The 17,635-nt window shown below is 41.6% G+C and overlaps 1 long non-coding RNA gene across 1 annotated transcript in view; it reads right to left on the bottom strand.

The window, feature by feature from the left end:
* Positions 1–2,154: 2,154 nt before the first annotated feature.
* The window catches only part of LOC132404392 (uncharacterized), a 48,141-nt gene continuing 32,660 nt past the window's right edge, over positions 2,155–17,635 (bottom strand). Inside the window, exon 3 of the long non-coding RNA XR_009515521.1 lies at positions 2,155–2,720. This is a non-coding gene — a long non-coding RNA (uncharacterized LOC132404392). The remainder of the gene's footprint in view (positions 2,721–17,635) is intronic.

Raw genomic sequence — 17,635 nt, 5'->3', positions numbered from 1 at the left:
TATCTGCAAGTTGAGAAGGACAAGGGCAGATCGGAGGTGTCAGTGTTGCAGATGAACAGGGGAAACTATGGAGCCATGAGGGAGGGGCTGGCCGCTGGCCAAAGTTGACTGGATGGATAACCTAGCAGAAAAGACAGTAGTACAGCAATGGCAGGTATTCTTGGGAATAATGCACAAGGTGCAAAATCAGTTCATCCCCCCAGAGAAGGAAGGATTCAAAGGGGGGATAGGGGCCACAGTGGTTGACAAAGGAAGTCAGAGATTGCATAGCATTAAAAAAAAGGAAATATGACAGAGCTAAGGTGAGTGGGAGGACAGATGACTGGGAAGTTTTTAAGGAACAACAGAACTTAACTAAAAAGACAATACGGGGAGAAAAATGAGGTACGAACGCAAGCTAGCCAGGAATATAAAGGAAGATAGCAAAAGCTTGTTTAGGTATGTGAAGAGAAAGAAGATAGTTAAGAACAATGTTGGGCCCTTGAAGAATGAATTGGGTGAAATTGTTATGGGAAACAGAGAAATGGCAGAAGAATTTAATGAGTACTTTAGTTCTGTTTTCACTAAGGAAGACACAAGCAATCTCCCAGATGTATGGATGGGCCAAGGGCATAGGGTAACAGAGGAAATGAAACAGATTGACATTCAGAAGGAAACGGTGATGAGAAGACTGATGGGACTGAAGGCTGTCAAATCCCCAGGTCCAGATGGTCTGCACCCTAGGGTACTAAAGGAGGTGGCCCTGGAAATTGCGGATGCATTGGTAATCATTTTCCAATGTTCCTTAGATTGAGGATCAGTTCCTGAGGATTGGAGAATGGCTAATGTTATCTCACTTTTTAAGAAAGGAGGGAGGGAGAAAACCGAGAACTATCGACCTGTCAGCCTGACATCGGTGCTGGGAAAGATGCTAGAGTCCATTATTAAGGATGAAATATTGGCATATCTAGAAAACAGTGATAGGATTGGGCCGAGCCAGCATGGATTTACCAAGGGTAAATCATGCTTGACTAATCTGTTGGAGTTTTTCGAGGACATAACCAGGAAGTTAGATGGGGGAGATCCAGTGGATGTAGTGTACCTCGATTTTCAGAAGGCATTTGATAAGGTCCCACATAGGAGATTGGTGGGTAAAATCAAAGCTCAGGGCATTGGGGGGAAGGCATTGACATGGATAGAAAACTGTTTGGCAGATAGAAAGCAAAGGGTAGCGGTGAATGGGGGTTTCTTGGAATGGCAGGTGGTGACTAGTGGGGTGCCACATGGCTCGGTATTAGGACCACAGCTGTTTACCATTTACATTAACAATTTGGATGAAGGCATAGAAAATAACATCAGCAAATTTGCTGATGATACTAAGCTGGGTGGCAGTGTGACATGTGATGAGGATGTTAGGAGAATTCAGGGTGACTTGGATAGGCTGGCTGAGTGGGCAGATACTTGGCAGATGGTGTTTAATGTGAATAAGTGTGAGGTTATCCACTTTGGGAGTAAGAACAGGAAGGCAGATTATTATCTGAACGGTGTAGGGTTGGGTAAGGAAGAAATACAAAGAGATCTCAGAGTCCTTGTTCATCAGTCACTGAAGGTGAATGAGCAAGTGCAGCAGGCAGTGAAGAAGGCTAATGGAACATTGGCCTTTATTACAAAGGGAATTGAGTACAAGAGCAAGGAAATCCTCTTGCATTTGTACAGAGCCCTGGTGAGACCACACCTGGAGTATTGTGTACAGTTTTGGTCTCCAGGGTTAAGGAAGGACATCCTGGCTGTAGAGGAAGTGCAGCGTAGATTCACGAGGTTAATTCCTGGGATGTCTGGACTGTCTTACGCAGAAAGGTTAGAGAGACTGGGTTTGTACACACTGGAATTAAGGAGATTGAGAGGGGATCTGATTGAAACATATAAGATTATTAAGGGATTGAACAAGATAGAGGCAGGAAATATGTTTCAGATGCTGGGAGAGTCCAGTACCAGAGGGCATGTTTTGAGAATAAGGGGTAGGTCATTTAGGATAGAGTCAAGGAAAAACTTCTTCTCTCAGAGAGTTGTGGGGGTCTGGAATGCACTGCCTCAGAAGGTAGTGGAGGCCAGTTCTCTGGATGCTTTCAAGAAGGAGCTAGACAGGTATCTTATGGATAGGAGAATCAAGGGATATGGGGACAAGGCAGGAACAGAGTATTGATAGTAATTGATCAGCCATGATCTCAAAATGGCGGTGCAGGCTCGAAGGGCCGAATGATCTACTTCTGCACCTATTGTCTATTGTCTAAAATGCAAACCAATTGTCCACACTTTTAAAGTTCAAAGTATATTTATCGTCAAAGTACTCATATACGTCACCACATACAACGCTGAGATTCTGCTTGTGAGCATACTCAAAAAATCCACAATAGAATCAATGAAAGATTGCACCAACTTGGATGATTAACCAATGTAAAAAGACAACAAAATGTGCAAATAGAAAAGTAATAAATAATAGTAATAAATAAATAAGATGATGAGTCCTTGAAAGTAAGTCCACAGGACATGTAGGACCATTTCAGTAATGGAGCAAGTGAAGTTATCTCCTTTGGCTCAAGAGCCTGATGGTTGAGGGGTAATAACTTTTCCTGAACCTGGTGATGCGATGCCTGAGGTTTCTAGACCTTCTTCCTGATGGCAGCAGTGAGAAGAGAGCACGTTATGGATGGTGTGGAGCCCCGATGATGAATATTGCTTTCCTGTAACAACACGCACAGATTCAAGTTTCATGTATTATCAAAGCACATATGCAATATACAACGCTGAGATTCGTCTTCCTGCAGACAGCCATGAAACATGCATGGAAACCAATACAAATACCCAAAGCATGACAAAGAAGAACAAATCATGCATACAGCAAAAAACATGTAGATGTGCTCAATGGTGGAAAGGGCTTTACCCATGATGGACTAGGTCATGCTACTTTTTGTAGGATTTTCTGTGCAAGGGCATTAGTGTTTCAATATCGGGTTGTGATGCAGCCTGTTAATATACTCTTCACCACATATCCATAGAAGTTTCATCAAGGTTTTAGATGTCATGCCGTATGTACTGAAAGAAGCAGAGGCACCACCATGCTTTCTTCATATTTGCACTTAGGTGCTGAGCCCAGAACAGGTCCTCTCATATGATAACGCAGACAAATTTAAAGTTGCTGAACCTCTCCAGCTCTGATTCTCTGATCGGGACTGCTCATGGGAGTCTCATTTCCACCTCCTGAAGTCAATAATCAGCTCCTTGGTCTCTGTCATTGAGTAAGAGGTTGTTCTGGCACCACTCACCCAGATTTTCAATCTTCCTCCTATAGGCTGAATTGTCGCCACCTTTGATTTGGCCCTTGACAGTGTTCTCATCAGCAAACTTGAATATGACACTGGAGCTGTGCTTAGGCACACAGTCATAAGTGTTACGCAGGTAGAGCTGGGGATTAAGTGCACAGCCAAGTGGTGCACCTATACTGATGGATGTTGTGGTGGACTCTCATCATTACCTTCAACACAGAACACCCATAAGCAGCCAGGAGGCACTAAATGGTATACGAAGTCCCCTCACATTTGTGTGTAATGTATGACTGAATGTAACAAATAAATGAATGAATTCCTGCTCTATCTACTTTAGTGACATGCCCCATTTCTATTTCTTTGGATAAGTGGTACCAGTTGCTGTATGTGTCACCTCCATATTAAAAGCATTTGTGAACAGCTCCATTCTGTAGGTATAAACAGTGATATTCAGATTACCTGGCAGATCTTAATGGCTCATCACTTGCCTCGGCTGAGAATGTTCACTATCAGAGGAGGCCATCTCCTGCCATGCTTCTCATCTGTGTACCTCCCGCATTCCTCACTTTCACACAGCTGACAAGAGTTTCCTCTTCACATATGTCTTACTAACCAAGAACTGCATATCACCGACTGGATGTGGGAGGGGCCTTCCTCTTGCCTATAGCTGCTATCTCCTCCACAGCCACTGAAGCATTGTTCCTTTGTGGCTGTAGTGGGGCATTTGACTTGAAGAATTAATCTCCTTGCTGACTCATTGCAAAATGTAGGTTGAGGTCCCAATGGGAATCAGATAGCTCCCGTTCCACTGACTAGTTCTGGTTGGAAATCAGTTGAACATCTTTTCAGAACTGGTTTTCGACAATTCTGTAAATAAGAACATAAGAACATAATAAATAGGAGCAGGAGTCGGCCATCTGGCCCGTCGAGCCTGCCCCACCATTCAATAAGATCATGGCTGATCTGTCCGTAAACTCAGCTCCATCTACCTGCCTTTTCCTTATAAACCTTAATTCCCTTATTTCGTAAAAACCTGTCTAACTGGATCTTAAAATATATTTAGTGAAGAAGCCTCAAATGCTTCCCTGGTCAGAGAATTCCACAGATTCACCACTCTCTGGGAAAAACAGTTTCTCTTCATTTCCATCCTAAATCTTCTCCCCTGAATCTTGAAGCAATCTTTTTGTGGGAATCTTAATCTGACATATGTGTTTAACATAGCAATGTTTTAACATACCTAAAATAAGTTTAAAAGCATTTCAGGGTGATTATTTCCATTTCCCCTATTTCTTCATCTCCAGGTATTAATTGATGAAAACAAAATTCCCCTATATTTGATCATCAGTTAATTGATGTTAATGCCAGTAAATAGAATCATGCATTCCTCATAAGACAAAGTTTTTCACTGCACAGATGACAATACAAACCAAAATATTTTAAAGTTACTGTGACTTTAGACCAGGCCGGGCCCCAGCATGCAGTAAATAAAATGAGATCATGTTTTCTTTAGCCAGTAACCTAGAAATCATTAATCCAATCAAGATTCCATCAGGACCATATCATAAAAGTGACTCCACACACTAATAACCATTTGATTTTTTCTGCAGTTTAGAAGTCTATAACTCAAGTACATGTCTAAACAAACGCTCACTGTGGAACATACGTAATTTGATATACACTGGCACTGGTACTCCGTCAAACAGTTGAAAGCATAAGCCAAGCTGCACTTTGACTCATCTCTTTAGCAATCCTGGTTCCTTCCAATAGTCTGTCCAATATGGTCTTTGTAACACAGATTGCATTTATTACACTGTGCAAAAAGGTGTGAAATTATGCAAAGGTTGCAATTGATATGAATGAGCCTCTGAACAGATTTGGAAAGTATAAATGAGAAAGGATAGTCCTGATATAAAATGTTGCTATTACTGTCATTAAAGAGGAAGCAGAAACTTTGGAGTTATTCCAAAATAAGCTTTAATTGTAGCCTCGGACAATGCAGTTTATTGATCGCGTAACAGTTCTCCATTTTATCCTTAGAAGTTCTTAATGTAAAATATTCTTTGCATCCATATTTATTTGCAGTTCAGATAACAACTACAAGTGAGGATTTCTGAGGCCTTTATCTTCATATTACATTTTATCACCCTAGGACTGCATTCATAAGCTGCTTAGATACCTTTGTTTTCAAGTAACTTTGCAAACCACAGATATACACTCAGTGGCCACTTTTTTATGTACACCTGCCTACTTGCTCATTAATGCAAATATCTAATCAGCCAATTACGTGGAAGCAAATCTATGCACAAAAGCATGCAGACATGGTCAAAAGATTCAGTTCTAAAGACCAAATATCAGAATGGGGAAGACTCTCTCTCTCACATGTTAAATGAGAAATGTTACTCTGACTGAAATGATTATTGGTGCTATTTAGGGTGATTTGAGTATCTCAGAAACGGCTGATCTCCCGAGATTTTCGTGCACAACAGTCTTTAGAGTTTAAAAAGAATGGTGACAAAAGCAGTAAAACATCCAGTAAGTGGCAACTCTGTGGGCAAAAATGTCTTGTCAATGAGAGAGAAATCAGTGGAGAATGGCCAAACTGGTTGAAGTTGACAGGAAGACAGTGGCAACTGAAATAACCACGCGTTACAACAGTGGTGTACAGAAGGGAACTCTGGAAGCACAACACGTCAAACCGTGAAGTGGTTGAGTTACAGTAGGAGAACACTACGGACATACCCCCAGGGCCACTTTTTTAGGTATTTTTAGTGTTCACTGAGTGCAGTTAAATCCACATTCTGATTAATTTGTCATCATTCTTGTAAATAAGATTACCTAAACCAGGTGATAGGTAAGGTGTGTGGGTGGGGAAGGGAGGAATGAAGTGTAAAGGTGATAGCTTGAAGGGGTAATGGGCTGAAGAAGAAAAGATTTGATAGGAGAGGACAGAGGATGATGGATGAAAGGGAAAGAGAAGGGGCACGAGAGGAAGGTGATAGGCAGATGAGGAAAAGAGAAGGGGTAAAAGGGTAACAAGAACGGAGGGTGGAAAAAGAGAGAAGCGAGAAATTGCCAGAAGGCAGAGAAATTGATATTTATATATTCAGGTTGAAGGTTACGCAGATGGAATATGAGATCTGGCTTGCCCCAACTTGAGTGTGGCCTCATTGTAGCAGCAGAGGAAGCCATGGACTGATTGGAGTGGGAATGGGCAGTCAAATTGAAATGGGTAGCTTTCGGGAGAACCTGCCTTTTGTAGTGGATTGAACAAAGGTCCTCAACGAGGACGCCTCCCAGTCAATGTTGGGTCTCACCAATGTAGAGGAGCCTGCACTGGGATTGCTCCGTTCAGCAGACGACCCCAAAAAACTTGCAATGAAATTGTTGCCACACCTGAAAGACTATACGTGAGCCCGGAATGGTACTGAGGGAGGGCAAACAGTCCTTCCAGGTGAGGAAACACTTCATCTGCATGTCTGTCAGTGTTGTCTACTGTATCCAGTGCCCCCTTCATTCTAAACATCACTAACACCAGCATTGTGAGCCTGTCTGGAGCTCAGGCAAACCACCTGGCCTGTGTTCTATGTTCTCCGGGGAGGAGGAACAACCGGTGCCTCTGGCTCAACCAGAGGTGCATTGACACACTCATGGTCATGTCTTGACGGCAAGACATGGTCGTGGAATCCTCCAAATCTTGGTGTGCCAGTTTACTGTAATACATTCAGGTTTACCCATCCTAACGACAATATAATCTTTCCTCTCCATTCCAAAATGCAGAATGGGCCATCATAAAGGAGCCAAAGGGGATGCTGGTGTGCATCATGGTGGACAAAAACAAACAGGGCAGAACGTAGGTCAACAGGAACCCATGAGTGCTATCCCCATGATGGCAGGTAGGAATTGAGTTTACTGCATCACTGTTGAGAGTTCCACCAATCAGTCATAGCATCAGGGATAAAATCACCTGGCACTCGTAATGGCTACCAGAGCACCAACTCAGCTGCAGACAACTGTAAGTCCCCTTTTGCAGTTGTTCTGAAGCCCAGCATGGGAGATGATCATGCTATTATTCCTCAGAGTAGCCTTTAAGGAGCAGTAAGACAACTCGCATAAGCCATTGGACTGCAGATGATATGCTTGTGTGTGTGATGTAGGTTCTGGGCCACCATAACACATATGCCTGTGGATTGGGGACTGCGGTCAGATGAAATATCAGATGGGGTGCTGAACTCAGCAACCCAGGTGCTGATGAATGTCCGAGCTAAGCCTACGGCCATCGTTGACCTCTGGCCACCTGGTGGTACTGTCCACCATGGTAAGAAGGCGCATGAAACCATGGTGGGGAGGTGGTGGGGGGTGGAAGAGGGAAGAGGTCCAACCAGGTCCATGTTGACATAGTCAAACCATTGCTCAGGGATCTCAAAAGGTGCCAAGGCACCTGAACATGACAGTTAATATTCACCCGCTGGCACACAACACGGGCTGCATTCCAATCACACACATCCTTTCTGAGGTTGTGCCACAGAAACTTTAGTGGAACCAGTTTCTGTGAGGCCTTCCGGATCGGAAGCAAGGGGAGTTAAAAACACTCCTCCTCCAGTTTGTAGGCTCTATGGGGTAAGTGCAACCAATTGAGACATCGCACAGGAAAGAAACCCTAGCTTTTCCAAGCTTCATGTCAGCCAACTGCAAGCTTGTGATTGCTGTTCAGTAAGCCTGGACCTTTGGGTCAGTAGCTTGGTCGGCTGCCATACTGACATAGTCAACCCGTATGTGTATGGCCTCAACTGCTGGTTGTGAGAGGCAATTAGCCAGGGCATTATTTTTCCTCTTGATGTGTTGTATGTCAGTTGTGAACTTGGATATGCTGACCTGGTGGCATTGCTGCTGTGCAGACCAAGCATCTGATATTTTGGCTATTGCATTCACAAGAGTTTTGTGGTCAATGAATGCTGTGAAATGGCGACCCTCTAGAAGTAAATAAAAATGGTGGACAGCCAGATAGAGGCAGAGAAGCTGGCAGTGAAAAGTGCTGCATTTCCTTTTGAGGGGATGGAGCTGGCAGCTGAGGAAGTTCGTGCACAGCACCCAAAGCACAGATTGAAGCAGCAGTAGTCATGGCTATGGATGCAATAGGGAGTGTGCCACTAGGGTCACGTTGGAAAGAGCTTGTTTGATGTTACAAAATGCTCTGGTTATGTCTGCTGACCAGTCAAGCATGCGATTAGGGGCATTGCCTTTAAGGACACTATACGGGGGAACAAAAGTTTTGCAGCGCACAGAACGAAACCGTGATGGAAATTCACCACACCTAATTACTACTGCAGTTTTTTCATTTTGCGGGGTGGTGGGAGATCCCAAAAAAGCAGCTAATTTTGATGGGAGAGGTTTCACATTTTCTGTGGAGATGCGATGACCGTGAAAGTCAACCCAAATTGGCATTTATCAGGATTAACAATCAACTCATGTTGGCTTAAGCCCTCAAAACTCAATGAATATCTTGCAAAATAAAGATCACTCCCTATTTGTACATAGTTTTCTCCTTTTGCTTTTTCTTTCTTTCCTCTCTTTTCTATAAGTGCATACCTCAGATAAATATTATGCAGAGATTTGTGGCATATATGACTATATGATATATATGTACAATGTCTGAAATACATCTTATGGAAACGTTTGTTTGATGATAAACTTCAATAAAAAATAAATTACAAAGAGAAAGTGTGATATGTCTTTGGATTTGGATGCATATGTCATCCAGGTAAGCAAACAGAAAGTCTTTCAATTGGAAAGGCTGTTCTACATTTTTCAGCCCAAATGGCATGTGCATACACTCAAAGAGGCCAAATGGGGTTATCATAGATCATAGCTATTTTAGGAATGTCCTCTGAGCACACAGGAACTTGATAGTATCACCAACTAAGGTGATTTTAGAAAAGATTAACTTTCTGACTAAATATGCTGAAAAGTCTTGGATTTCTGGGACTGGGTAATGATCATGGGGGGGTGGGGTGGTCTCATTAAGACATTAGAAATCACCACATGAGTGGCAACCACCATATAGAGGGATGAAGTGCAGGGGTTATTCTATTCAACCTGTGTACAATGCCAAGCCTTTACATCTAGGCAAACTCAGCCTTTTCAGTTGCCATCTTTTCAGGGTCTAGTCTATGCTCACAGACATGGACAGGCAGACCAGTTGTGGAGACGTGCTGGTCAACCCCGTGTTTTATGACTGTAGCTAAGACTGTGGGCTTGGGGCCATTTGGAAATTCTCCCAGAAGCTGAGTGAATTCACATGCAGCGGTGCATGTACTTGGCAGCAACATTGTCAAGTTGATCTGAAGGCCTAGCATCCCCCAGGCTGGGCAACTTTCTTGAGTAGCAGGGTAGCGGCCCAAAGTCCTTGACATCCACAATCCGGCAGCTCTTAAGATCAACCAACAGTCCTAGTGCACAGAGGCAATCTGCATCACCAATGTCCTCCCTGAAGCCAAGTGACACCCCGTCATGTCCTGTAAGTCTGGAATCTGCTGCTGTTGGTGGCCTCCAGCAAGGTTTCGTCGCTCTTTGCCTTTCGATCAACAGGCGATGCTGGCAGCACGCTCACTTGAGCCCCGTGTGTCACATAAGAAGTGTTGCCCTGAAAGGGTGTCCGTAATAAACAGTAGACGACCCTGGTAATTGGAACCCTTGGTGTTCACAGATCTCTGATGTGCTGGCACTGTCGAAGCTGCAAGACGGTCATCACCTACTAGCATTCCTATCAAGGAAAACCGTGGTAGAAGCGCAGAGACGGCATTGTCTGTTTCACAGCCACATGTGAGCATGTATTGGAGGCTCTGCTGACCGGACTTATTGAAGCAGGGAAGGGAAGAGAAATCATGCAGCTCTGCCTGGCTGAGTGTAGAATATCAACCATTTTAACAAGCTTCCTATAGTCCTTCACGAGTGCATTAGCAAGGGCTATGCGATCGTGATCAGACATTTGCTGCATGAAGAGTTCTTTAAAAATAAAAAAAGAATGGAGATTTCACAGGAGAGGCAGCACATGATCCATTAGATCTGAAGGCCTAGCATCCCCCAGGCTGAGCAAGGATAGCAACTGTTTGGTGCACTAAGACACCAATGGTCCAAAAATCTGTAAAACGGTAAAAAACTTCACATAATTACATCATCACATCAGATCAACCTCTTAAAGTGAACCCGAACTCGATGTTATTGGTTGTGAATTATATACATTTCTGCTCATTACATTACCCTGCACTTAGCTCATCAAATAGCTGATCTATTAATAGTTGGAAAATTTGTGTACACACAGAGTAAGTTTCACAGCATTCATTATGGGTATCTGGGAACTCTGACCCCAGAAGCTTTTAGACCATTTGTGTGAAAACCTGTCTGAACAAATATCCCACATGTGGGACATCACCCAAGTGGTAGAGAAACAGTATAGATGTAAGAGAGCAGTCAGGCTTGTGAGGAATAGTCATGGAACAGCAAGAAGAACGACAGAAGGATAGGGCGACTAGATTCTATTCCTCTGCCTTTGATTTCTGCAACGGATAATTTGTTCATCTGCAACTTGCTGCTATGTCTTTTTAGCTTATAGGATTTGCACCTGTGTTTTGGAAATCTATTGTTTTTTCAAAATGGCTTGTCATTCAGAAATCTTTTATAAGATAGAAAACCGCGATGAGTTTTAAAAATGTTTTAAGAGTTTGGGCTGAAACATGTATCCCTAAAAATAAAATGAACGGTATTTAAACTACTTTGTTGCCTGGCAGCACCTCCAGCTTGTTCAGGAGGCAGGACCCACTGCTCAAATAGCAGCCAAATTCACTATGGAAGAAAAACAGGGAAGTGGTCTAGCCTTTGAAGAGTACTTGACTACAATATAACCTCTCTTTAGTGAGGATACCTGTAGCTAACTATATCATATTAAGATCATTTTGGTTTAGAACTTTGCAGCCAGCAAAGCCAATACCATCAGATCCTCTTCTAACCTCTTCAGCCCTTTATCTGCTCCAGCTACCATCTTCCATCTTCTTACTTCACACACCCTTCCTCACCCACCCACCCTCCTTCCCCTCACCTGGTTTCACCTATCACCTGACAGCTTGTACTCCTTCCCTTCCCCCTACCTTCTTATTCTGGCTTCTTCCCCCTTCATTTCCAGTCCTGATGAAGAGTCTTGACGGTAAAGGTTGACTGTTTATTCCCCTCCATATATGCTATGTGCCCTGCTGAGTTCCTCCTTTGTATGTCTTCTTCAAGCATCTGCAGAGTATCTTAAGTTTGTGGAATTAAATAACCTGCAGTCTTATAGCATCTCAAGACATATAAATGTCCCTAATGGTCATTTAAATACTTTAAAAAATAAGACGCCATTCTCATGTCACAAGTTACAAGATACACTGCAGAGTATCACCTACAGTTTCTTTTCTGTTGGGATGGAACTATGGAGTTGTATTCCCTAGGGGGTTGGAATTAGGACTAGTGCTATTTCTGATTAACATTAATGACAAGAACTTTGATATACAAAGCAGATTTTCAATAAATGCAGAAAAAGAATGGAAATCCAAAATACAATGAAAATAATCTTCAGACAGGTGAAGTGGATAGACATAGAGTGGGTAATATACAATGCAAAAAGATAATATATTTTGGTAGGAAAAATCAAGAAAGCTGACAAAATCTAAATGGCAAGACTTCAAAAGACATGCAGTAATAGAAACAGCTAGGGTAGGCATATGCAAATTTTTGAATGCAGCTATGTGATTTGAGAAGCCTATTAAATAAGAGTGTGAGATCATTGCATTTGGGTACAAAAACAAAGAATTTAAGCTAAGAAATACACACAAAGTGCTGGAGGAACTCAGCAAGTCAATTTAAGCTAGGTTTTTATTATACAGTGGTTGGCCCTCAGCTTATGAATTGTACTCTATCCTGTGTGTCAGACTTTAGAAAAGATACCTTTGTCTTCAATGTGATTCTTAAAATGGTGCCAGGAATAAGCAACTTGTTTCTGTATAGAAAGATGAAGCCAGCTCTCCTCTCCTCGAAGCAGAGGGGGTTAAGAAGAGATCTGTTCGAGGTATTCTGGCTCTATGATGGAATAGATACAGAGGCAATGTTTCCAGTGGCCTAATTGTCTGGACAAGAGGGTGTAGTTTTAAAATGGATGGTGAAGCAACCAGATGTGATATGAGGAAATAGTTACTATTTTATATCTTAAACATCATCAATTGCATGGCCTGAAAAGACAGTGAGAGCAGATTGAAGAAGTAACTATAAAAACAATACTTTACAAATTCGCAAAACAGAAAAATTATAAGGCTATGGTGAAAAAGTGAGGAAGCTGAAAAATACCTCCTCCAAAGGAATAGGTGATTGTTTGAAGATTATCTCTATTCACTGGAGCTTTCTATGATTTTAATTGAAATACAGCAGCATGCAAATTTCAGTGAGCATCAGATTTTCTGCAACTGTTGTATGTTTCAGAAGGCATTCAGCAATATTTTCTATTCCATTATCTGCTCGTTTAAGATTATTGTCCATTTACATTAATGAGTAGCCAATGAAGAAAACTAATTTACATAAGTGACAGATCTCGATTGTGATGATCAAACCAGAAGTATTATCCATATACATAAAAAAGTGCTTTCATAAATGAAAATCAATGATGTTTTGGGACTGTTCATTTGCTCAAGAAATTCATGCAACCTGTTTTAGCAAGAGAAGAATAATGGTTCTTTCTAATAAACAAGCAGGATAATGCCTAGTTACACCATCTGTGTATCTGCATTTATATGGGCATATTGCTTGAAGGTATTAAAAATTTATAGATTTTAAAACCACTTTAACTTCACTTTGCTTTTCACTTCCTTCACGACATTGTGAATGCATTAATGTTTCTATTATAAATGTTTTTTGAATATAATTGTTATAGCTATGCTGTGCTTTCAAATGAGGAATGATTTAAGATCTGTACATATCATGGTTATTGTTTCAATCAGTGTTTTAATTCTAATTTTCCACCAATTTCTACAACAAATAACTTCCCCTGATTTATGCTTCTGTTCAGATCAGAAACCCCCTGGAGAAATGCATGCAAGTGTGTGTTCTTTTTTATTCTCACTACAATTAATTTCAATTCTCTTAAAATAAACAGAATCAATTGCAGCATCCTTTTTTAATTTTTTGGATTTAGTCCACGTAAGATGACACACAGTGAATCAAACATAGGACTTTCCCCTGTCTTGCTTGTTACCATATCATTAATCTATCAAGAAAGCTAATTTTCCTGATTTTATGTATATTGTTACCTGTTAATTTCCTGCTGCTTATAGTAAGTAAGGACTTACTTAAAATAAGAAACAAAATGGCACATTTAGGGGACTATTACAGAAATCCCAAGGCCAAATGGAGCAAGTAAGTTCATCATTTCTAATCAGTGCTGTGAAGCAAGATTGGTTTTGGCCTATAGAGAGCACGTCAGGGCTACTTGAAAGAACTGATCATCATAGCTAGAATATCAAAAGCCATTTAAAATCAAATAGATGCTCTTAAAGCACTAAAGCATAATATTAATTATAACTTACTGTCAAGCTGCATGGCAATGATATAACAAGGTAAATATCATAATTTTGCTACAGAGAATGGATGAAAAGTTTTTCCCTTCTCTATGCCTTCAAATTGCATGAAACCAGTCTCCTGTAGCAAACACTAGCTTCATTTCACCTGCTTCACCAACAGCAGCATTAAGGAGTCCATAAGCTGTTCAAAAGCTTTATTAGCTGTATACTAGGCTAGAACAGAGAATAAGCAAGCAGTAAAGGAATTCTTAAAAAGGGCATTGCTTGAATTCATTACAATTTTGTTGTTTGCTCTCATTAACAAGGAGCTGTACAGATTTGTATGTTTTAACTTGAAAATAGCCGGTTGCAGTGAATGCAATGCTCACAGGCTGCAAAAGCAGGGAATTACTATCTCTAGAGGCCTTTAAGCAGGCAGTGCTTGTTGAAATGAATGAAGTGACATGGCAAAATATGAAATTGCAGCAATTATCTGGCGTTTGGTTCTCTTATGAGACTTGTTAGAGTCGAATAGGCATAGAAAGGAAAAGTCTAGTATTAAATTTTGCAACTTCATAATGGATGGCACTTCCTTTCCCAAGGAAAGTGGAAATCCTTAGCTGTTTAACAAGGAGTTAATTTGATTACGTTAGCAATTAGAAAAAAGGTAGAATCCAAGTTACTCAAATATACACAAGGCTGATTGTTAAATTACTTAATTTAGCTCATAAATACAGAATGCATTATTTTCTTCCTGTTTTTATCCAAAGCATTCCATTTTTGCTTTTTTATCTAAAAATCCTCCATACTGTGCATTCGCAAACTATGTGAATAGAATTTACCGGAACAGAGACTTTTTTTCAGAGGGTAATGAATCTCTGAGGGCTCTGAAGACACTGGAATTCTCTTCTTCTGAATGTTGTGAAGGCCAGATCATTATATGTTTTTAAGGTGGAGATTGTTTAAATATTTGTCTTCTGAGGAACTAAGGATTATGGAGAATTGGCACAGAAGTGGAGTTGAGGCCAACATAGATCTACCCTGATCATATCAAATAGTAAGACAAGCTGATGGAGCCTCGTGCCTACTCCCGTTCCATTTCACAAACAAGAGAAAATCTGTAGATGCTGGAAATCCAAGCAACACAGAAAGAAAGTGCTGGAGGAACTCAGCAGGCCAGGCAGCAATCGTCAACTGTACTTTTTTTCCATGGACGCTGCCTGGCCTGCTAAGTTCCTCCAGCATTCTGTGTGTGTTGCCCGCTTTATTTTCTTGTTTTCTCATGTTTACGGTCAAATGTCAAGTCAAACTCATTTCTCACCTTGATGCTTACTTCAAACTAAATTTGTTGTGGTAGCTGCACTATAACAACTGATGTGTTGATTCCTGCAGAGTCAGTACGCAGACTTGTTTAACACTCACCCAGTACCATATACTCACATGGACTGGCAACAAGAAAGCCGGACCACTGCCAGCAATGGAGAGTGTCACTGCCCATACAACATTTTGCATGATTTAAACAAGTGAAATGTGTTAAAGAAAATCTCCGAGAATGGCATTGATTCCAATATTTAAAGTTAGAACGTTTTAGCATTCACCACTGTTGATTTTTTTTTCTAATCATAGGTAAAGGGTAAAGGTAAAGGGGTAAAGGGACAGTCAAAATGGAACTGGTACTTCATCCAAAATTGTATTATTTAATCATTATGGCAGGGGTCACCAACCTTTTTTGCACCGCGGACTAGTTTAATATTGACAATATTCTTGTGGACCGGCTAACGGGGGAGGGGGGTGTTAATCACAACAGGAATACAGCGATACTCGAAGAGGGTTCCTTATGTCCAGTCTATTTTGCAACTTAGTTTTCGTGGCTATCAGCACTTGCTTCTGTTCAGCTTGCTCACCTTTCTTCCGCTCAAAAAACTCAACAGGTTTGTCTTTAAGTGCAGGGTGCTTGGACTCAAGGGGCTGAAGCAGTTTTGCGGGTTTCATTGCCTCATTAGACAGCCTCCAGGTCTGAACTCCAGCCTCCCACCCCCGGATGCCTTGGTCAGGTGCAGCTGGTCATGGGTGGTGCGAGAGGACAAGGTAAGGGCCGGAGGTCTCCATACCAGGGCCATGGCAGTTGCAGTCCAGAGAGAGCGAAGCGAAGTTCCACAGGGCACATGCCCACCCCTCTTGTAGATAGGTAGGATCTATCAGCCAACAAAAGTTTGGCTCGAGGGTTGACTTTCTGTAGATCGCAACGAGGTAGCTGATCTGCTACTTACGAAAACCTGAGCCCGAATTAGATTGTCTGCGAATATTTTAGCACCGGGTTCCCCACGAACATTCAATGTGGTAAAGAGATTTAGAGGCGGCACCCATCTGTCGGCGCTCCAGGCTAGTAGCGACGGCACTTCTCGCCGGCCGCACGAGGTGGCTGGTTACCCGAGGCCAACCAGTGATCCCTGGTGCTAATGTATCACTGCGTTTAGGCAACTGATGACCTCGTGTGGGTAATGACCTCACATGCGTTCAAGTTCAACAGTGGGCATGATAGGGAATGAGGAAAAGTGCCCCTGACCCATATCATTTCATATCGACAAATCATATTGTTTCCTCGCAGCCCGATAGCACATGCTTTGCGGCCCAGTGGTTGGGGACCACTGCATTATGGCATTGAGTTGCTTATAATGCAAATAAAAAACTCAATATGTTGTATAGAAAGAGGAGCAGAATTCTGACGATAGAACTTTGAATATTAACTCTCATTCCTTTGATGCTGCCTGGCTTGCTGAGAGTTTAGATTTCCAGTCATTGCAGTTTTGTTTTGATTTGTTCTGTGCCATTTCACTTGGAGTAATAGTAGGAAACAGCTCTTCTATTTTGGAAGTTATTCAGGTTTGAGGGTAATTGTGGTTTGAAGATGCTGAGGTGACTGATGAGACCACAGATAGGACAGGAGTTTAATGGCAAGGTGGCTGGTGAGTAGATTGTGAAGTGAGCTGCTCCTGCTATTTATGCTGAGCTCTGTGTAGTCACATAGCATGGGCTCAAGATTCTCAAAACCATTCCAAATGCTCAACCTCCACTAAATGAAGAAATTTATGGGGGGGGGGGTGGAAAATGTGGCTCTGGGCTGCAGGCTGGTGAGAGTGATCGAAGGTTGCTTGAACTCCAAGGTAGTGGCTCATAGATGGACATGAGCCCTTTAAAATTGGAGAAGTCCTTAACCCTCCAGTTAAGACTTGCTCCAGATTTAAACTCCTCTCTATTTCAACCACATGGACATGCAATTAAAATATCACATCTGATATCAACGGTGTGCTATAAACTCATTAACCTATTTAATGTGCCTCATCTACTTGAAATACTGGGATCAACTTTACTCAAGTGCATTATGCATGCATGGAGCTCCCCTATCAATTGCAGTTTAAATAAATCTCTACTATGCAGCAGATAAAAACTTGGTGTTGAACAATGAAATCAAAGCTATTTTTAAAATAAAGTGATCAACAGTTAGGGAGGCTAAAGCTTTCCAAATAAGCAATCTTGGTGCCTGATCCAAAATAACCCAATGAAATTGTACATTGCAGAACTAATGGTTTATATAACAGAATAGTGATATCGAGTTCATCAATCACATTTCATAATTTTACATCTCGGTCTGTCTAGTGACAGAAAGAAATCACATCTGTACAATGATTTAATGAACCCATTTTTCATGGAACTGATTGTATTGACAGACTGAAGAGGAAGATCAGAAGCAATGTACTA

The sequence above is a fragment of the Hypanus sabinus genome, chromosome 14 (assembly GCF_030144855.1).
Source record: "Hypanus sabinus isolate sHypSab1 chromosome 14, sHypSab1.hap1, whole genome shotgun sequence".
In the NCBI taxonomy this organism is placed as follows: domain Eukaryota; kingdom Metazoa; phylum Chordata; class Chondrichthyes; order Myliobatiformes; family Dasyatidae; genus Hypanus; species Hypanus sabinus.
The sequence above is the reverse complement of the archived record's forward strand: the minus strand, read 5'-3'. Positions and strand labels throughout refer to the sequence as shown.